The sequence below is a fragment of the Alligator mississippiensis genome, chromosome 2 (assembly GCF_030867095.1).
Source record: "Alligator mississippiensis isolate rAllMis1 chromosome 2, rAllMis1, whole genome shotgun sequence".
NCBI classification, from domain to species: Eukaryota; Metazoa; Chordata; order Crocodylia; family Alligatoridae; genus Alligator; species Alligator mississippiensis.
In genome coordinates this window covers 61,607,914-61,629,954 of record NC_081825.1, presented here as the reverse complement: position 1 = coordinate 61,629,954, position 22,041 = coordinate 61,607,914, and the positions used below count along the sequence as shown (strand labels likewise).

At 43.9% G+C, this 22,041-nt stretch overlaps 1 protein-coding gene across 3 annotated transcripts in view; it reads right to left on the bottom strand.

Moving 5' to 3' along the window:
• The window catches only part of TRMT9B (tRNA methyltransferase 9B (putative)), a 48,247-nt gene extending 44,910 nt beyond the window's left edge, over positions 1-3,337 (bottom strand). The window contains exon 1 of one of the 3 annotated variants that reach the window (XM_019481278.2): positions 3,137-3,337. The gene's annotated coding sequence lies outside the window, so the exon portion shown is untranslated. The other 2 variants (XM_059721773.1, XM_019481277.2) reach the window with 2 other exon arrangements.
• Positions 3,338-22,041: the final 18,704 nt, after the last annotated feature.

Sequence of the window (22,041 nt, the reverse complement as noted above, 5' to 3'; positions counted from 1 at the left end):
AAAAAGCAAAGCAATGCACACATGAACAGCACTCCCTTGTAGCGCAGAGAACATATAAATGTGCGGTATGTGGTGGCACAGACGTCTTTGTTGCTCCACGTACTGTGCTGGTCTGGACATAGCCTAAGGGTGTTTTCACACATGCTCCAGGTATTAGGGGGGGCGCTTTAATTAGAGTGGCTTTGAGAGCAGTCCAATTAAAGCACCCACAGAGTCTCATGTATCAGTATCCCTGAGCTTCAAAACAGCAGTGGGGGCGCTTTAACTAAAGTTTGTTGAATGAGCTCTAGTTAAAGCAACCCTGCCACCCTTTTGAAGCATGAGGACACTGATACACGAGATGTGGAGGCTGCCCAGAGCATGGTAATTAGCATGCCCAGCAGACTAGATTAATCAAATCTGCTCTGACGCACTGTAATTACAGAACGTCGGAGCAGGCTAGTGGCTCATCAACAGACACCCTAATAGCTGTCAGAATGACCTTACTTACAGCTCATGTACAGAAAGCTTCTGGTGCTTTTTGTATGCTTCCTGAGTCTCACATCATACTCCACATGCTGCCCAGGCAAAGTCATGAACAAGTGATATCTGCATAGAATTTCATCCCCTGGACCACGTCAACAGAGCCATGTCTTTGAAATTTAAGTCTGTTCCTTCCTTTGCAAAAGAAAAAAGAACTAATGGCTTGGTTTTAGAGATGCTAAATACCCACAGCTTGCTGAGTTCATCTATAGAATTATCCTATATACTTTCATTAAACAATCTGTAACACTAAGGATGGTAGGTTGAATCACAATGGCAATATTGGGATAATATTTTGAATTTACTATTGAAGAAAAATGAACAGATGGTTATTACTTACCAGATCTCTTGTTCTGAGTTGTTAGGTTGTTGCCCTTCACTCCCTCATGCAGGGAGGAGAAACTAAGACTCAGGGACTTCAGTAGGAATATTTACTCAGTTTTCTTCTGGGAGTTGGACTACATAACCTCTGGGGGTCCCTTCCAGCCCTACTTCTCTATAATAACTGTGTATTGACATACTGCTTTACATGAAAACATGAGATTAAATGTAAAATAATCATCCAGAGAAAAAAATCCATATATACTCCTTTCTACCAAACAGTCTATATCAGTGGTTTTCAAACTTTTTTCCACTTGCAGATCCCTAAAAATTTTGAATAACGGAGCAGGCCCCTTTGGAAATTTCAAATGGAGGTGTGAACCCCTTTGAATTCTAAGCATGGATATTCACATAGTTTCAATTGAACATAGTCATCTTTTGTGAGCCCCTTAGACATAGTCTGCAGCCCCCATAGGTCCACAGACCACAGGTTGAAAACCACTGGTCTATATAAACCCACCACTGGTAAGCCCAGGAATAACATACTCCCCAAATTCGTGCAAGCATCACCAACTAGTTCCTACTATTGACTGCATGTTGCATTGATTCAGATCTAACAATGATGGTATTTTCCTTGGTATTTTTCACTTTCATATCTTTGGGCCCAGTTGGGACTCCTCAGTAGTCCATTTCACTTGAGGGAAATGTAAGCCCCTTTTCCTTCCCATCCAGCCATGAACTATTCAGTTACAGATCCCTGCATTGCTTCTACTGTCAGTAGGTCCCTTAAGGCTTTAATATATCAAGAGAAGTAGGGCTGGAAGGGACCTCAAAAGGTTATCTGGTCCAGCCTCCCATCCAAACCATCCCATACAACCATAATCTAAACTCTACATCAGCCTACTCTCAACAGGACACAACATAGACCTAACAACCCAGCCTGCCACAAGGGAAGCAGGAGAATGGGGGCAGGCAACATCCCACTTTTAGAAAATGTCATGGATACATATACATATATATATATATATATATATGAAAATTTGTCATGTCAGGTCAAATTAGCCAGATCAGTTCCAAATGGCAAGTATCCACCCCAGACTTTTCAGCCTGGGGCTTCAGATACTTCCAAATCCATCGACAAGCATCCCAACCCCAGAGACTTGGGGTTCAGATGCCCCCGAGTCTTGCTTGCCCTCGGCCAAAGGTCACAGGAGCAAGCTACAGAAGAGTCCCCCATTTCCATTAAGCAGGTGTGTAGCCGAGATCCTCCCACTGGAAGCTGGCCAATGGGAAGCTAATTACAAGACATGGGTCTGCAGAGCCTTTGCACCCTCCACTACACACTGCCATTTAAATCCATCTTGACTTGGATTTTGTTTTAATATAATTTGTATCTGAGGCCAAATTAACCAAAACTAATTCCAAATCCAAGAGTCCAGAACCATATGTGGCCCTGCTACCTGCAAACATCCTCCACCCGCACCTGGGGCTTCAGATGTCTCCAAAACCTTTGGCAGGCATCCTACTGGCAAACCCAAACCCAGAAGCTTGGGGTTCAGATGCCCCCGAGTTTTACTTGCCTTTAGCCATAAGGCCCTGTGAGCAAGCAAGGGAGAAGTCTTCCATTTCCATAAGCTGGGGTTAAAGCTGCTGCACCTCGGCAGGTGCTGGTACCAGACCAGTGCAGTGCCACATTTGATGTTAGCCCACAAGAGGCTGAGAAAACATCCCAGATACACACTCAGGCACAGATTTATTTTTACACCTCAAGCTTTTCCCCCAATCCCCAGGTGGATTTGCCCCATGGGCCCTTCAGAGCTTCCAAGCAACTGGTTGTGGTTGGGTTTTTTTTCCCCTTTCTCTTCCAGCCAATCCTTTCACCTCAAGGCTCTGCAGAACCCGAAATAGCCTGAAAAAATGGTCCTGTAGCAAGTGGCAAGCAGTGCCAGGCTCTGCCTTCCCAGGAGGCTGCTGGGCCGGGTCGGGGCAGAGCAGGGGGAGACGGCCCTGAGGGATGCGGGGGGCAGGCGGTCGCGCGTGGCCCAAGGACCTGCCTACCGGCGGGAGAGCGGCGATGCAGCTGGGCAAGGTCATTAAAAGTTTCCAAAGCGCGCGCGTCGGGCCGGAAGGGGGGGGCAGCAACACGAGCCCGGCGGGGCGGGAGACAAGGGCGGGGGGAGGTTGCCAAGGGCGGTGGGGGCGGGGGTCAGTGCCGGCATCCAGTCCCAGCGGCGCGGCCGGGTCCCTCCCCGCGTGGCTCCGGGGCAGGCTGCGGCCCTCCCGTCCCCGGTACCTGCACCCGCGGCGGGAGGGGCCGCCTCAGCCGCCGCCTGCGGCCGCGCAGCCGGCCCCGGCCCCGAGCAGCAGCAGCAGCGGCGGCGGCTGCTGCATCCTGCCCCGGGAGGCGGCGCCTGGCCCCGGCGCGGCTCTGCCCGCTCCGCCGCGCCGCGCCGCGCTGCTACCCGCCTGGCCGCCCCGCTGTGCCTGCGCGCGGGGGAGCGCCCCCGCCGAGCCGGGCCGGGCTGGGCCGAGTCGAGCCGAGCCGACCCGCGGGGTGGGGGTGGCGCCCGGGCGCCGGGGTCCGCTCCTCCCCGGCTGCACAGGGCGGGGGGAGGCGGCAATCCCCCTTCCAGCTGGGAATGGCCCGGGGGGGCGAGGGAGCAGCTCGGCCTCCCTCCCCGCAGCGAAGCCTGGCAGGCCCCAAAGGCCAAGAGCCGGGGTGCGGAGGGTTCCTGCGGTCCCAACCCCCCTGTTCGGTCTCCTGGTCCCTCGGCCACCAGGGAGTCTCCCCAGAGACATTCAGCGAAAATCTTGTAGAAGCGGCAACTGCGGGCAGGGACTCCTGCTCCATCTGCCCCAGAGACGTTTGCCCTCGTCCCTAGCCAGGGTGGCCGTCAGAGAGGACAGTCCAGGTGTCCTCTGTCCACCGTTGATACGAAACCGGACACCTTTATGTCCTCTCTTTTTTTCTTTTGAAGCGAAAACTAGAGGACATGAAGGCGTTGGATTTCATATCAATAGCAGTAAACAGAGTAGTGGAAAACCGAACTATAATGCCCACCCTGCCCCTTGCTCAGAAATATTGGGACGTGATAAAGCTGCTCCAGCCATCCTGGAGCCTAGCCTAGCCTAGATGTGTCCTTCACATCTCCTTTTTCCCCTGAGCTTCGCATGTCCTTGGGGAACACAGGCAGGATTTGTCCTCATTCTCACTTAGCAGCTTCTGAAGCTCTTTCTCCCGCTCTGCTGGGTTCTGCTGTTTACCATCCCACTCCCCTCCTTTACATTGTTGCTCACAAATGTCTCCCACAAGGACCGCTTCTGCCTGTAAAAATCAACCTCAGAGCATCAGTATGAATGCTGCCACTGTTGCCCCGCAGGGCTTGCAATGCTTCTGTGGTGATTCCCGTCACAATCCTTTAAAATGCAGCAAATTATGTTTTTTAAAATGGATCCTTTGTATCATTATCTCGCCAAGGACCCCCAGACATGGATCAAGACTCCATTGCGCTACAGCCTCTATGAGCACAGAACAAAAAGACAGTCCCAACCGGAAGAGTTTGCAAGCTATGTATAAAGCCAGAGAAAACAGATGGATAGAAATAGCAGCACTAGACACAATGAGAAATGACAGGGCAGCATGTTGGGCAGTGGACTCAGCATGGCAGCAGCCAAGCACCCTGCTGCGTTAATGTTAGCAAAGGAGAGTCTCCATATACAGGAGATGATTTTCCAAAGTAGGACTGCTTTGGAAGCAAGGGACTGAGGAGAGCAAGTCCCTCTGAAATTTAAAAATCCCACCCATTAGACCCGGTGTCAAAAAAGATGAAACAATCTGTAAAACTCAGCAACACTATAAGGTCAAACAGAAAGAACATATATGCAGGAGACATGAAGGTAAATATGAATGCTAATACCAAAACAAGGAAGTCAGATTCATAAGAACATAAGAAGTGCCATGCGAGTCAAACCAGAGGTCAGTTGGTCTAGCACAGTAGCAGAGAGTGAAGCTCTTGGTCTTTATCTCCTAGTAAAATGACTAACTGGAGGAGGTGGTGTTGAAGTGATGTAGCTGTGATGGTCTAGGAATTATGCTAGAGGCAAAGATTGTGTGGGTAATCATTTTTATTGGACCCAGTGCAATGGGTTTTATGGTTGGCATAAAATTAGACAATATTTTGAGAGAAAGGACCGAGGGAAGAAACCACTTCAGAGATCTCTGGAACATGCAGTAATTCTAGTTATTGTAGTTGCCATAGTGTAATGCTCTGGGTGGACTAATTAGCTTGCTGAGTAGAGAGCTTGGGCCCAGAGCCATGTGAATGCAGAAATACCACTTAAACCCACTTGAGAAATAGCCTGAGCCTTTCAGCAGACCTAATGAGCATAGATTCAACTAATGCCAAGAGACAGCACTAATTAGCTGGTCAAGGTGTAGAGCCATGTAAACATGACAAAACTGCCAGCCCAGCAAAATAGCCAGTAGCCACCCTTCTGCAGAACCAGGCAGCATCATATTGCACCCTCAGCAGTTTTGGGGGGTTACTTTTTACCAAATTTAGGAAGAGTCCATTTTGGAGCTTTCTTGTGAGCATAGCCCCAGTATTCAGAACTACCCTGGAATACCAAGAATCTTTAGGAAGGCAGGTTAGATATGTACCTTATAAACTAACTGAGTAAGATATCTAAAGAGAGCACAAGCTTATGAACTGAGTTCACTTCATCAGATGTTGTGAAACAGCTATCTTCACAGTCACCTAGGCCAAGCATATCTAAAAAAATCACCTAAAGCTGTGAAATTAAGGTGATTAACTGCTTCTCTCCTCAAGGACTGACAGAGATCTCGATCTAAAGCTCATCAGTGCAAAAGACAGGACTTTCTCAGGAGAGAATCAGGACTTAATGAACTCCCATAGGCATTAAAGACCAATACAAACCTTACCAAATCCAGCTCCATTGGCAAGGCATGCTCCTTTGAATTTGCCTGCCCTAATGTAAATGTACAGTAGGGTGTACATTTAGGAAAAACAAGCAAACAAAACAATATTCGTCTCCTCCAAGGAGACCGTGAAAGACAGAATGAACCACAGGTAACAGATGTTAATCACATTGCCTAATGCACAGCTGGAGGATGCACAGACAGTATCTAATTAGGGCTGTATAGGCACCTACACAAAATAAAATATGCAGAAAGCAGGGCAGGGTGGTACCTTAGGGCACTTTTACACATACTCGGGGGGCAGCAGGAGCGAGCTTTAATTAAAGTGGTTATAAGAGCTGCTCTAATGAAAGTGGCAGGGCCACTTGAACTCAAGTTTGTTCAATGGACTTTAGCTCAAATGCCCCACCACCATTTTTAAGTGCAGGGACGCTGATACATGACACAGGGATCCTGGTTTTCCGTGATAAAAAAATCACAAATTCTCTAATAAAAAATTAGAAATTCTCTGATAAAAATCCCAAAATCTGTGGTTAAAATTAAATGCCCCCCACAGCCCTGCTGGTGTCCCTCACTCCCCCTCCACAGCCCTGCTAGTGCCCCTTGCCCCCATCCACAGCTCCTGCCCCCCAGCCCTATTGAAGGGGGCCCCCAGCTGCCAGGGCTATAGGGCTAGGGACCCAGGTCTGCAGCCCACAACAGAAGACAGCGGCTGCTACAGCAGGAGCACAAGCTAGCTTCCCCCTGCTGTTGCCTGCTGCAGGCTCAGGTGGGGCCAGCTCCCAGTGGCAGCATGCACTCCTGGGTGGTAGGGGGGACCCGCGCCCCCCCCCCAGATCTGTGGGGCGGGTGGGGGCAGGGCAGATGTGCACTGCCCCTGTGCATGCAGAGGAAGTGTGGCCAGGGCAGCACAGAGCTTGCAGCAGCAGGCAGCTTTTGTGCATGGTCCTGCTGTGCCAGTCACACACACTGAGCTCTGGCGAGCATAGGGGAGAGCAGCAGGGCATGCAGCACAGCATTTGCAACCAAGGGTTTGCAGCTGGCTGAGCATTCTGGCGGGAAGGGGGTTTGCAGCCTACCTGCTCCCGGCCAGAGTACTTGGCCGGCTGTAAACCCTGCCACTCCCAGCTGGCTGCAAACCCCCTGTCCCGGCCAGAGTGCCCAGCCGGGAAGTGTCCAAGCTGGCTGGGGGCTGAGGGAATGGTGAGGTTTGCAGCCAGATGGGAGCAGCGGGGGTTTCCAGCCAGCCAAGCACTTCAGCTGGGAGCAGGGAGGTTACAAACCCCCTCCCGGCCAGAGTGCCTGGTTGGCTGCAAATCTCTCTGCTCCCTCAGCACCTAGCCAGCTTCCCCCCCCAGCCCTGCTCCACAACCCCCAAACCCCACTTACCTCCAGCAAGAAGAGTGAGCCTGAAGCAGCCTCCAATAAGTGTGAGTGTCGGGCCCTGCCCTTCCCCCTCCCTTCCCCTCCTGGTAGGGTTGAGGGTTTCCCTAGCCCTTCTGCAAACAGCTCTTGTAGTCTGGAACTCTGCCAGCCTGCCGAGCTCTTTGCCAAGGGGGCAATCCGTAGGTTTCCCTTCTAAAAAGGAAAATCCGTGTTTTCTGTGATAAAAATGGGAAATCTGTGGCTTTCTCTGTTTTTCCATGGGAAACAGAAAACTAGTATGCCTGTACTTGAGACACAGGAGGCTGCTGGAGTGCAGCAATTGCCATGCTGCAATTCCAGCTTGTCGGAACAGCTTGCATGCTCATGTATAGGAGCCTTTAGAAACTAACTGGCTCAGGGAGGCATAAGCTTTCATAGGTAACAAACTGAACAAGTTAATCTCTGAGGTGCTAGCCATCCCTCATTTCAGACTAACCCAGCTAATTTACCTCTCTCTACATTAAAATGGAGTACTTTTATTCTGGAAGCATCATTGATCTACAATATATACTTAATAAGTTACCCTACCTCCCCTCAAATAAACCCTAACTTTAAATGCCCAGATGGAAAATATGTAGGAGAGACCAAACAACAACTGCGCACCAGAATCAATGCACACCAGAAATCTATCAAAGACAGGAATACCCAATTACCGGTGGGGGCACATTTCTCACAAGAAAACCACTCTCTCTCCAATCTCTCAGTCCTGATCCTCAAAGGAAACTTACACAACACTTCCCAGAGACAAGCCTATGAACTCCACTTCATCAACCTCCTCAATACTAAAAATCATGGACTAAATATAGACATTGGATTTATGACACATTATAACCTGCCTGACAGCTGACTTCCCAGGTACTTCTCCACTATTCATCCCCCTTCTCTCTCCCCACCCAGCCTGTCTCTCACCCACTGACTCCTCAATCTACATTTTCACTGACTTCCTGTTTTGTATGCATACCAGCCCAGCCTCTGGCTTTTTTACTTTTCATTCCATCCAGGAAGAGCACACATCAACTGCTGAAACTTCCTTAGCCTGATGAAGGGTTTTTGAACCCGAAAGCTTGCTTAAAAATTGTTCTCCAACTATTTAGTTCATCTAATAAAAGATATCAGATTCACCCAAAGAACCTTGATTGCGAAGTCAAACATTCAGGTTAGGAAACACCAGAGTGAAGGCAGCCTGTGAAACCTTAATGACTGTACACCTGTAAATGACTATGCAAGTTGCAAGGCAGTGGTGAAGAATCAGAACCTCCCTTATTAATTGTCAAATCAAAGTCAAATTCCATAATACAATACAGTACTAGTAATCTTATGCACACACCCTGATATGATGCATTAGATCCTTGTCTCATTCAATGCAGATCCCTGGGTATGCAGACAGATCCCTGGGTATGAATTAGGGTTGTGTACTGAGTGAGGTTGTTATCAGTAGGAAGTTGCTGTCTGCCTCATTTGTTGCAGAAATGAGAAGACTTAACATTTTGTAAAGTGTTAAGTATGTAAGACTGGCTAAATATATGTCTCTTTATGTTCCAACCGATTTACTCCACAGCTGCATACTGGACCTCCTCTCTTCCCACTCCTTGTTATTTGTGACAGCAAGAGCTTTTTTTTACCTTGTATTAGTCCATATATCTAAAACTCTTTCCACTGAATAATGCACTTTTTTTTAAAGGCGAATTAGACAAAAAATTTGACCCAAGGCTCAAAGCATTTGTCAGCTACTCATTGAGGCTGTATCCACTTACCTCCAAAGGGAGGGAGAGATGAAGTAAAGCAGGAGTGTCAAGCTAATCTGGCCCCATAGGCCAGATGAGGGTCTCCGAACCACTCTTCCGACCAAATTGGGACGACGGTCTGAAGCTAGCTCGCAGGGCTGGGCTGGCAGGGTGCTGCATATAACATGCATCCCCTTCTGCCCCCCTGCAGTGCATGTAGTGCAAGTGCTCATTCCAGCCTCATATGCCATTTCAGCACACTCCAGCCTCACTCTAGGGCTTACACTGCATGCAGTGTGCAGGTTGGACCCAGTGCTACAAGTCCTTCACACAGCACAGGGAGTTAGTTCAGGGCATGCACTACACATGGTACCCACACCAGACATGGCCTGCTCTGACTCCAATGTGGCCAGATCTGGACCAGCCCAGAGCTACTAGTCAGGGCTGGTCTAACACAGGTACCACATGCACCACATACCCTGGACCAACCACAGTGCCTGGATGCAGCACCCACAGTGTGGGGTCCATCCTGCACGCAAATTCAGCTCCACATGCTGCATGAGATATGTAGGGTCAATCTGAGACCCACAGGCTAAATCATAGGCTTCCATGAGCCAGATACAGCCCACAAGCTATATGTTTGACACCCCTGAAGTAAAGGGCTAAACACAAGGAAGAAAAAAGGAGAGATGCCTATAAAGAAAGAGAATACAAATTAAGCAGAAGCAGCAGATGGAAACAAAAGAAAGGAGACAGAAGAACAATGATTGTCCAAAACATGATTATTTCCTTTGTAAAGAAAGAAGAATATCCATAATATATATGCCTACTCTCTTGTACTATTTTACTGTATCCTTGTACTCATATTCTAAGTGTAAATCCTATACTTGTAAATGACTATACAAGTTGCAAGGCAGTGGTAAAGAATAAAAACCTCTCTTATTGATCTTCACATCAAAGTTAGATTCCATAGTACTGTTGCCCAAAGTATCAGCACAAAGTATCCACTCTCAGATTACAAATTTAACAGTAGGAATTATTTGTAAACTGAAGCAAAAAGAAGACATTAGTTTCCTGCTGGGGGTTGATCTATACTTGTTAGTTAATGACACACTATCTTAATAGGAATGATGGCCTGTGATGAAAATCACAACTACAGGATTGTTTTTCTTCCAAAATAGTCACAAGGTAAAGTAGTTGCTTCTCTTTTTCATGCTATCATCATCATGCTTGAACACTTTTCAGTGACTTCTTTTTCTGTCAAGCTGATCAAGATGTCATGATTAAGTAATTATTTAAATTATGTTGATAAATTTGGTCCACACAAAAACCAGACTGTTGAAAGTGTTCCTGGTCTTCTGTTTAAAAAGATATCAGAATTCTGCTATTCATAAAAGTTTTCCAGTTGGGACTAACAAAAAGGAACACAGTAAGTTTTCAGATTTGATTACACAAAAATTACAGCTAAGGCTAGCCATAAAGCAGAATTTCCAGTTTGCAGGAAATTTCAGGTATTTCAATTTGGTTTAGGTCCAAGTCAGATTCAAGCCTAAATCAATATATATATTTTCTAGAAACTGGAAATTCATATAAAGTTTTATTTAGAAAATACTGACATCAGGTGTTTCCTAAATAAAACAACACACCTAAAAACTGAAGCTACTCAGGGAAGTTGATATTGCTGATATACTTATCACTAGCAATAGTGGAATTGACAAAAATATCACTTTCACCGACTGACTGGGGGGATATCTGGACCTGTAACGGTAGACCAGCCCTGGTCATCCTAGGATTTCCTGGCTCCAAGTCCTGGTTCCATAAGAGGGAGCCTGGAAGTATATATAGCAGGGGTGTCAAACTCATCCAGCCCTGAAGTACAGTCCAGTAGTGGCAGCCACTGCATGCAGTGCAGCTGCCACTCTGGCCAAACTGCACTGCATGGGGTGCCCATTGCAGCCAGTCTGGGATCAATGCCACATGTAGCATGGGTCTCCAACTGGCTGGAGCAGCTGCTGGATCAGATATGTTAGGGTAAAGGAAAACTAAGGAGTGGGGGGAAGAGAGAGGCGGTGGTCTGTGAGCCTGATCTAGCCCACAGACCAGCCCCTACCACAAGCACACTCCATGCCCCATGTGGGTCTGATCAGACCCAGAGGAATCACCAGAGGCCAGGTGGTAGGGCTCTGCAGGCTGGATCCCATCCATGGGCTGTGTTTTTGCTACCCCTTCCTTATAGCCTTGATCAAGCCAGGGTTCCTAAGGCTTTGGAGGCAGTAGCCAAAACCTGGAGAATGCCAGAACTTCCACAGGGCTTTCAAGCTCCTAGCTTCTCAGAACACATCCTGAAAGACCTGACATGCATGGCTGGCCCAGGGCTGCAGACCTGCTGAAATTCAAGTGACCTAGTAATTCAGATAAAATAAATGTCTTTATTAAATCCAAAGATTAATAGCAATTGTACAGTTACTTTAAATGAACACTCTAAAATATTATAACAAAAGACTAACCATGCACTAGAGAACAATCCTTATTAATGACTACATCCATGAAGTAATTAGTTACAAACATTTGATCAGAATACTTACAACTGGGCTATCGAGGGATGCATGCTGGCTGGCTCCAGCAGATAAGCTCACAGTAGCAAAGAATCCATCTTTTCTGCCTCTCTCTCATCCCCATAGATTTCTCATTAAATCATATTTAGGGGTCTATTGAATTCACAATTTTGTGGATTTCACAGATTCCATTAAATCCAGCATTGCCTGTGAAATCTGGGCAATACCTACGAAATCCATGGCATCCACAAAATCTATGGGGAAAATAAATTACTGAGACCTGCAGCAGCCCGCTGGGGTGGGGAGCGGGGTGTCGCTGCCCACTTGAACAGTTGCCGGCAAGATGCGAGTGTTCTTCCCAGATATACCCTTCATTTAGACTTATTGGATATTAAGTCATTATTTGGCTGTGTGAATGTTTTGGATATGGACTCATTGTGATAATCTTTTGTACATATTCAATTTTCTTTTTATTTCTGTACATTTGTGAACTTGTGTTATGTCAAACTGTGAACCAAATCCCTATAATGCTTGAACTCCCACATTAGTTGAACTTAGTATGACTTGAGGCTTGCCTAGAAAGTGTATCTAAACCCTGTCTAGTCATTAAAGATAACAGTTGACTCCAAATATATCATTTTGCAAGTAGAGATAATCTGAGCCTATATATGGAAACAGAGCATGAGCAGTCAACCAGGTGGTAGCAAAATACTGAGAAATGAACTGTTAATAATGTTGACAGTGGTAACTGGCTAGTTGAAAGGTTAGTTGTGTAGGAGAAAAACCATATATATGATGGATGGTAAATGACAATGCAATACCTTAAGAAAAGGAATGAGCCGAGATGTGGCAAAGACTGACAATATCTCCCTACACCCCAGGATTGGTTAATCCACTATTATTCAGTTCTGCTCTGCCTCCTATGCTATTTCATATTGTCCTGAAAGGGCTCTTAAATGGAGCTTAAAATAAGTTTGCAACAGAGCTCTCGGGGGAAGCAGACATTTTGGCTGGGTGAATGAGCCCAGAGAGCCTGAGAAGACTGCTACTTCATTTGGAACAGAATTGAGGAGGGGTAGAGCTGAGGAGTGTGGGGGTGGATCAGAAATGATTTATTCTGAGAGAAGTAAAGCTGCTCCAATAAAAATTAAATACACCTGAATTCTAGGGCATGGTTATGCTGCAGATATGTTTTTCACTCCGTCTAGTAGGCTTAGCACTCTGGCAAGCTGGTAGGGAATTTTCAACCCTGGGCCTTCATCACTTCCCACACAGGGTTGTTGTGAGGATTAGTCAGTTAAAATTTATAAAGAGATTTGAAGATTATAAACCATTATGTTGCATAAGTGCTAAGTATGATTATTTAGTATTAAGTATTTCAGCCAAGCATTAAGGACCAACTCCATTCACCGTACTCATTAGTCTCATTGATTTCAATGATACTATTCTCATACACAATGCAAGAATGTAAGTGAAACCAGGCATGTATTTCATTCTATCACAAAACCAGATTAGATCCAACCATACAAGCTTTGCAAAAAGTGTGACTAAAATATAGCCAATACAATAGCAGAGTTCTTTCAAAACATTTACATGAGAATGAAAATTCACTGTAAATGAAGACAGTAATCCTACCTTATCCAAAATAGTCCTATTGACTTTTTTTGGAGTAAGTTGCAGCTAGTCTTAATTGGTTTGGTTTGGAATTTATACCAGCTGAAAATCTAAAACAGTGGAAATTGTCACAACCCAAGGGTGTGATTTTTGTTTGTGTGTGCTTCGGCACTGCTGAATTATTTCCCGCCACTCATAGCTTTCTTTGCAGGGTGCATTTCTAGGTTGCAAAAAGAGAAATGCACGCTGCAAGGAGTTCCCGCCATTTGTATTTAAATTTGTGCCCCACTATTGGCCAGTTCTAAATTATTCCTATGTGGCGGCTAGGATTGGCTTGCTAGCCGTATAAGAGGCTTGAGTGGTTTCCGCCCAAGTTGGAGGACTCCACAACTGTCAGGAGGAGGAGAACTTCACATCTTGTGAAGATCTCTAAGCGCTGCGGAGCCTATCGGACCCAGCGTGTATCTCAAGAAGGCTATAGGGGTCTGATCAACCTCTCGCCTCTCCCCATCGCCGCCTAATCCCTCGACGTACCCTTCCCTGCGCGCAAGTTCCACGGAGCCTAGCAAACTTCGTGTGAGTGAATCCAGAGCTCTACTCGGGTTCGAGTCCTGCAGGTTTATCTTCTCATCACCGAAACCCCATTGCGATGTACTCTCAAGGTTTTTGTTCATCTTCCCGTCGCCAAAACCCCATTGCGACGTACCCTCATGTTCTGCAGGTTCAAGTTTTGTTTTGTTTTGTAACTGCAACTCAAGCAAGTTTTCCTGCCTGCACCACGACCATCTTCGGTGTAAGTAAAATAATCTTTAATCAACCACTGAGCGTCCGTGCCTAATTCTAGCGTGCCGCCTGCCTTCCCCGACCCGGCGTGTCCGGGCTGCTGGCCACAGCCCGCCACGCAAAAAAAGGGCCTCGGACCACTCCCAGCCCGCACAGAAATAAGGAAGAATCTGACTCAGTGTTACTTTTTCTTTTATTTGTATTCATTATTGCACCAAACAAATCAATATAACTTACAAACACACATATACACTCAACTGATGACCTTCCTCTAAATAAAATATTTCCATCTGGTCAATGTGTCCTGCATAGTGATATCCTGGAGGTGTCTGTAAACTTCGGGGTAGGGGGGAGGAGGGGAAGTTTAGGATATGTGAACTGGAAGTTTGCTAGCATATGTTCATTCTAGATGCAAGTTGCACTTTAGCTAAAGCAGAGAAAGTCTTCTAGCTTTCAAAACTGCATGATCATAAATATTGATTTCAAAACGTATAAATGCCCTGTCTAGGGAACATAAGTATCTGCTTCTGACAGATTAATGTTTAGTGTTTTTTGGCCTATTGTTCTTGCTTTATAATAAAGACAAATTATGTAAAACTATAAAGACTGACAGTGTTTTCAAATAGTCCTACATAAGAACTTGCAAATATAGCTACATCTGTATGCACTGAAGTAATGTCTTAACATTGTAGCTTTTACTGCCCTTGGAATTTATTAGTTTCTCATTTAAAAAAGGTAGGTTTTGTTTAAATATTTTGAATGGTTATCAGACAGAAGGATTGATTACATTACCTAAGTGCATCAATTTATATAAGAATAATGAGAAATTAATCAACATTAATGTCTTTATTACTGTCGCTTTCATACCATACAGAATTTCTGCTTCCAGTTTAGATCCTACAATTTGCTGCACATTGGCAAAGGAGTCTGTGTATATTCAATGAACTGCAAGATCAAAGCCATTTTTTACAGCAGGGACAGCTCTGCATGCAATGCCATGTACTCTTCAAGTAAAAGAATAATGATCTGCTTTATTGAGTTTTAAGGATAGAGACAAATTATTTTTCCCTTGTCTAGGGTATTTATACACTTTAATGTCTGTTCTAGATACTTAATATAATTTCTTAAGTGTCCTTGCTTAATTAAATCTAAACAATTTAATCGAAAATACAATATCTTTGACTCCTCTTGAAGTAAATGGGAGTTGAGGGTTCATAGGTTCCTTTAAAATAAGATTCATAGTCACAATTAAGTTTTACTTTTATTAGTTTACCAAAACGTTGAGAAATGGCCATTGGATCAGCTGTTTTATTTTGAGTGAAAAAAGTGATCATATATATGATCATCATCCACCATTCAATCTCCTTATTAAGCTTCAATCTCCTTATAAAGCTATGTGAATACGAGTAAAATGTTTGAGGCAGTGCTATCAGAATGAGATGGCTGATGGGCAAGTGAACCAGCACACATACATGTATTCATATTATCCTTTCCTCTTTGTTTGGGAGGTGGGGATTCAGATCATTTCTAGAACATTATAAAGGCTATATTAACATTGGCAATTATTCTACTAATATTCAGATCACATATCAGAAAACACAAATAATTACAGATGAATCAATAGCAGTCATTAACAATATTTAATACAATTGGATATATTCCTTCCTGACTCACATAACTGAGAGGATTTATGTTTTCTGTTATAACTGAGCGAATAATTACTTCAATGAATATTTGACATTTGGTGTAGTCTGTAAGACAATAATGTTATATGTGTACATTTATGTAATGCATACATCAAAAATTATGTTCGTCTTCTCTTCCTGAAATGTTTTCTTCTATTATTAGAAAAATATTTTCTCTTTCTGTTTTTACAAAACAGCAAAACCTCTCCAAATTGGAAAACTTAGGCACTCTTTCCTTAGGATTTCAAATTTAAACACAAAGAAAAAATGTAATACTGTGAGTCTTTCTCCAGCCCACACAAAACCGTAAAACTAGTGTTTAAAGAACCTTTCTACTCGGCAGTACTTAAACATTTTAGTTTATTAGTTTTCTTATTCCAGGAATTTTACAGGGATGATAGTGGCAAACTAATTCCTACAAGGATACATCAACAGGCTTGCCATCATACTAACGGTTTAAATTAAAATATTTCACTGACGAAATCAGGCTGAGGGCCTAATTCTGCCCTCTGATTAGTGTTATGTATTTTATATGTGTTTAGCAATTAAGAGTCTATCAGCAGACTCTTTTCTTAAGTAGTAATTTGCCAATATTCTGCCATCATATAATAATAAGACTTAGATGTCCCTCTCTGCTCTTTTGTGAAAAAAATGCCAAGACATTTATGTCACTTGAATAAAGGAGGGTTTCTCTCAGTATGCCTGTATTCTTCTTATGCTTCTCTTGGTAACAGGAAGATGTGTATCAAATTTCAGGGTACATTTTATCACTCGTCCTCACACTAAATAACATTATTTTCAAAACCTTAATGAGCACCAATTACTGCCTTGTCTGTCCTCAAACAATTTCAATGACAGCCTATATGCCTATTGAAATTCTGGGCCTCAATTTTTAAACAACCTCTGGGATGCAAATCCCAACATCAGGTGAAACTTTAATGTTCCCTGAAGGATCTGTGGTCCTTAATGAACCAAGGCATGACAATAATACACAAGGCCTTTTTTACCACCTCTGAAAAGTTGACATAATTGTAACAGTGAATTCAATTTTATTAAGGATTCCGACTGAAAGCCTTGTTCCTGAAAACAACATAACAGACATACAACCATAATATAAATTTAAACAAAAATAACAGAAATGCAAATATAATAATAAGGCCAACCATTACAAAAAAATTATTCATACGCCAAGAATTAACATAATCAAGTAAAAATATAGTGATAAATCATATCATGAATCTATAAAAGTGTTGTGCATATGTCCACAATTAACACAGTAAAAAACAAATATAGTGATAAAGTTTATCAGTCATATCAACTGTAAAGGATGTTTAGCTCTGATCGCTTCAGCCTTATAAGCCAAAATTGCAAGAGGTTTTACTATGTATCTGTTTGCTGGAAGAGCCATATTAATTTCTCTCTATTTGAGAAGTATGTCAAGTTTTGCAGGAATGGTGATAAATACATTCTCCTTATGTCATTATATAGAGAACATTCTAAAACATAATGAATAGTGTCTTCCAAAACTCCTAGTCAGACTGGCCCTCAGAATAGAAAGTCTACATCCAGCTAAGACAGCTGTGGGCATCTGTTCAGTCCTGAATCTAGTCAAAGAAGTTCACCATTTATTATTGAGATCCAGCTGTAAATACCTTTCTCCCCTGCATCTAATTTCCAAAAAATATATAGAAGGGCCTCTGAAAGATTAAGGAATTGATTCCCCTTGAAAAGACCTGACATTTCAGAATTTTGGAGCATGTTAAATTCCTGCATTGTCTTCAGTTTGCCTATAAACATCAAACCTACGTAATCTGGACGTTGAACACAGTGGTAGATGAGATGCCACTGTGTAGTCATTACTGTGCATTTTTAGTACTTGTTTATACAAGTACTAAATAAATGCGTAGTAACCTGAGTTACTGTGCAGTCGCACTGGAGAATGCCTTTTTTGTGACGCTACTGCCCAGTAGCCTAATACTATTGCACAGTAGTGTAGAGTCAAGGTTTTTGCCACATGATACTACTATGAACTCAGCATCTCATGTAAATGCACCCACTGAGGACCAATCTAACATTCTAAAACAAGTGACTCCACACAAAGCCCAAACAGACTGTAGATAAAGCATAATTCCACTAAATCAGTGGAGTTACACAAGTATAAACTGGGGGTATTTCAGCGCATCTACATGTGCAATTAATACTATAAAGGCTTACTGCGCAGTAAAATACTGTGCAGTAAGCCTTTCCTGGGAGCAAATCTCCCAACAGGAGCAGCCCAGTACCGAGCTGCTCCAATCCTGCTCTAGCCCCAGGAGCATCCAGGTGCAGTTCCAGGCTTCCCCTGGGTGCTAGCTTGTGGCCTGGCAGGGAGCACAGAGCCAAGAAACCTCTGCTTGCTGCAGCAGCAGCTGTCTCCTGGCCCTGTACACATCAGAAGGGGTCCTGATGTTCACAGGGATGGGAAACAGCTACTTCTGCAAAGCTCTCCCACCCTGTGCACATGGGAACAAGCCCTGTGCCCAGCAGGGCTTCCCCACAAAGCCCAGGGCTAGCCAGGAACTATTCTGCTTCTGGGGCAGGTCCCAACCAGCTTCGGGCTGTGCAAGGATTTCCCCATCCAGCCTGGAGCTGGCTGGGACCTGCCCCAGAAGCAGGACAGTTCCCTACCAGCTCCAGGCTGGGCAGGGAAGCAGGGAGCTCCTGAGTCCTGGAGCTGCTTGAATCCTAGCTCCTGTGGGGAGCTGGGCTGTGGGGAGCTGGGAGCTGAGCAGTGCTGGAACAGGTTGGGAGCAGAGAGCTACCCCATCCCAGTGGTACTGTGCTCCCAGGTCCTGGGGGGAGCCAGCAGCTGAATAGTGCTAGGACCAGGAGAGTTCCCCATCTCCTGTGGTCCCCTAGTGTAGGGACTGACCAGAAGCAAATTTGCTCCCAGACAGTGTCTACACATGCACTACTAGTTAGTTTACTACCTGTATTTATGGGTAGTAACTAACTGTACAGTAAACTAATGTACTGCACAGTAAACGTGCACACATGTAGATGGTGATGCTTTACTGTGCAGTAGATTAGTCTACTGAACAATAAAGTGTTCATGTAGACACATCTCTTGAGAACAACATTTGGTGAGCTATTTTTAGTAATCAAAAGGCCAATTAACACCCACTGAGAAATACACACCTACAGTGAATTCCACCTTAGGTCCTGTCGTGATTCACCTTCTGCATTCTACTCTAGTACATAACATTGCAACTGGAGGAAATTTATAATGCACTAGAATTGTATATACTCTGTGGAGGTGTCACATTACTGAAGAGTTATACTGAAGCATAATGATCAACATTAGAAAGTTATCATCTGCAATTAAATCTACCACTGTATGAGCACTGCAGATAGCTGTGTTCATTAGGCCATGGCTAAGTGAACAAAGGTGCCCTGAATCAGGGAACCTTGAGACGAAAGCCTAGATATGCACAAAGTAGCTGTTCACAAATGAACTTCCTAACTTACCCCAGGAAGAAATTCCCATAGACTATAACCAGGTTCAAGGGGCTGCATTTACCTTGGTTTAAGAGGTTGCATCATATGGTGGCAACTTTTTTTCCTCAAAGTAGCTGAGGTTTTCCAGGTCCTTGATGTGAACATGGCCTGAATATAAAGGCATCAGGAAAAACCCGAAGAGCCAAAAGGAAGAAGGTGTAATTCTCGCTATATAATGAGTCACCTCACTCCTCTCGGGGTTTCCAGTGAACATCATTAAGGTTATTCTTCAGGCTAGAGTAGCAGTAGAAGAATACAGTGTTCTGCTGTGACCCCACAGCTTGTGAAGGAGGCTTCTGCCCTCTGTTCCTGCCGTATATCGTGCAGTCAGTTTCCCTCCAGGACCTCTGACTGTGTTGTTCAGAAAACACTGGCAGCAAAGGTATCTGATAGAGGTCTAGTCTATCAGGGTCTTATTTCTAATTGATCAGCATTGAGTATAAAGGTTACATTAAGTACACATTACTACATTAAGTAACTTAACAATGATTTTGACCAGAGCCTCCCAGCCAACCCCCCTCGTCCCCAAAAAACCTCAACAACATCAGTTAACAAACATTAATACAATTCAGAATCTCAACTTCTTATAACCAATCTATTAACTAAACTGACTACTAATATTCAGTTAGTGTAATTGTTAGTCAATGTTAAGCTACTAACATTGTCCCGTGCACCTGCAGGTCTTCCCCGAGACAGCACCAGTGTGGTCAGACTCGGTAACTCCACTGTTTCTTGTGAAATGTCCTGGGTCTCATCTGTCACAGTCTGGTCTGGTTGTTGCCCATCTGACATTTCAGGCAAAACAGTCAACTCAGGCCACATCTATACAATACCATGCCCTGCTGTGGCCCTCTTAGAAATGCTATGCTGCACTGCTCTACACAGGCTGACTCCTAAGTTAGAACCAGCATAAACCACACAGTATTATACATGGTCTAATTAGCTGTGTGAGTACCAATTAGTCCTTCCATATGATAATTAGCCCTCAGGTAGCACTATGTAAACAAGACAGCCAGTTTAGGAGGCAGCTCATGCGGAGAAGCATGACATTAAACATGACAATTTTACTGTGTAGACATCACCTCGGTACCTCTGATTTTCTTCCTTCCAGGATTTGGAGAAGGCATCATCTATTTTCCTGCAGTTTGTGTCCATTAGACAAACAACCTATTACATCTGTGGGTTGCCTCTTGTGACTTCACTACTGTTTGTAACCAAAGTTTCCCATTGCCGATGAGCACAGTATCATCGTGGGTAAAAACTGATGTCAACTTTTTCCCATGACACAACCTTTTATTCTGGGATCCTGCATACGTACAAACACATCATCCCATTTTAAGTATCTGTGAGTGTCCAACCTCCTCCCTTCCCCCCTCGCCCCCCAGAAAAATCTGGCATAATTAGAATTAATTTCCATTCAAGATACATGTGTGAAGGACTGTGCCACTCCCAGGTTTTGACTTGGATCAATAAGAAAACACAACATCTATTTCACCCTTTTCATGAAGTGGTGGCAGCTTCCAGGACCCTAAGCCAGACTGAGTTTTCTGTTTTTCCTTGTCAGTCTTTAAACACAAGCCAGTCCCCAGTGACTCTGACATCAGTTTCTACTACTGCAGGCATTTTTCTTTTCCGTTTTCTTTTTAATAAAATGTCACCAGATGACAAGCCATGCTTCTCTTGTGCCATCCTATAATTTAATAATGTTAAATATGGATCAGAGTCTATTTCTTTCTTTTTCAAGGAATGCTTTAGTTTTTTGACATTGTGTTTCATCAGACCATTGCATTTGAGATAAAGGGCACATGTCTAAACCCATTCTTCACTGAAAACTGCTTAAACTCATACCAAGCAATTGTGACCAATTGTCATATATTACCACATCTTATTAAGGCAGATTTGACAGGCACAATCTTCTATTTAATTGTAGTATTTTCTAGAAAGGCTATCTCAAAGAAATGAGAATAATAGTCTTGAGCAAGTCTTTTTTTTCTTTTGTCTTTTTTATTTGTTTATTTTTTCTAGTGAATATAATAACTATGCATATTTTGCTCTGGACAACCAGATATTCTTGTATTACCTGTTAGAACTAAATTGACCACACCAGCAATTCAGCTAAAATTTCTTTACTATACCTAGGCTAAAGGCCAGTAGCAGTTATACTTTTACTTTAAGCCAGATGTGTCAAACTGAAATGAGCTGGGTGGCCAGGTCTGGACCTCAGGACTTCCTACAGAGTGGATCTGACCTGTAGGGTTTCTGGCTACAGCTGAAGGACTCAATATGTGTGGTAAGCACACCAGTTTTTATTCAAGGCTAATTTTTTTAATTAGATTTGATATACACACACACTCTACCTCCGCTTGCTCCATTGCACTTCCTCTAGTCTCTCCTAGGTTTGAATTCAGTCTGCTAATCATTTATTTTTAGTTTAAAAAAGAAACTCTCATCTTAGGGTACTTGCCAGGCCCAGATTGGCAAAGGCAAGAAAGGGTTTATGAGCGGTTTCAGCCAACAGTAGCCTCTCAGATATGAATATATGAAACATGATACTTCATGGACCCACAAAGCCTTCATCTTCATTTCAGTATACTGATGCTAAGTTTTTGTTAGTGCCCATGATGCACTCTTGCTGGTCTTCAGTTTTGCCCATATTAGTGGAAGAGGATTGCACTAATAACATGGAGGAAACTATGAACAATGTAGTTTAACTCTTACCATCATTGTACCTCAGAACTGAGTCTCTTTAATTAAGAACTTCAACGTTATTACAATTTAGCATCTCTTGTCTCTTGGTATCTCTGTACAGTCGTATTCTCAGATTGCTGCTTTGTGCAGCTAGGTTTGAAACAAGTTTCCTTACATAGTTCATCATTGTAAAGTATCTGTTGGGTCAAACAAACAGCCTGATGGGATCTTTGTCTACCTTGTTGAGT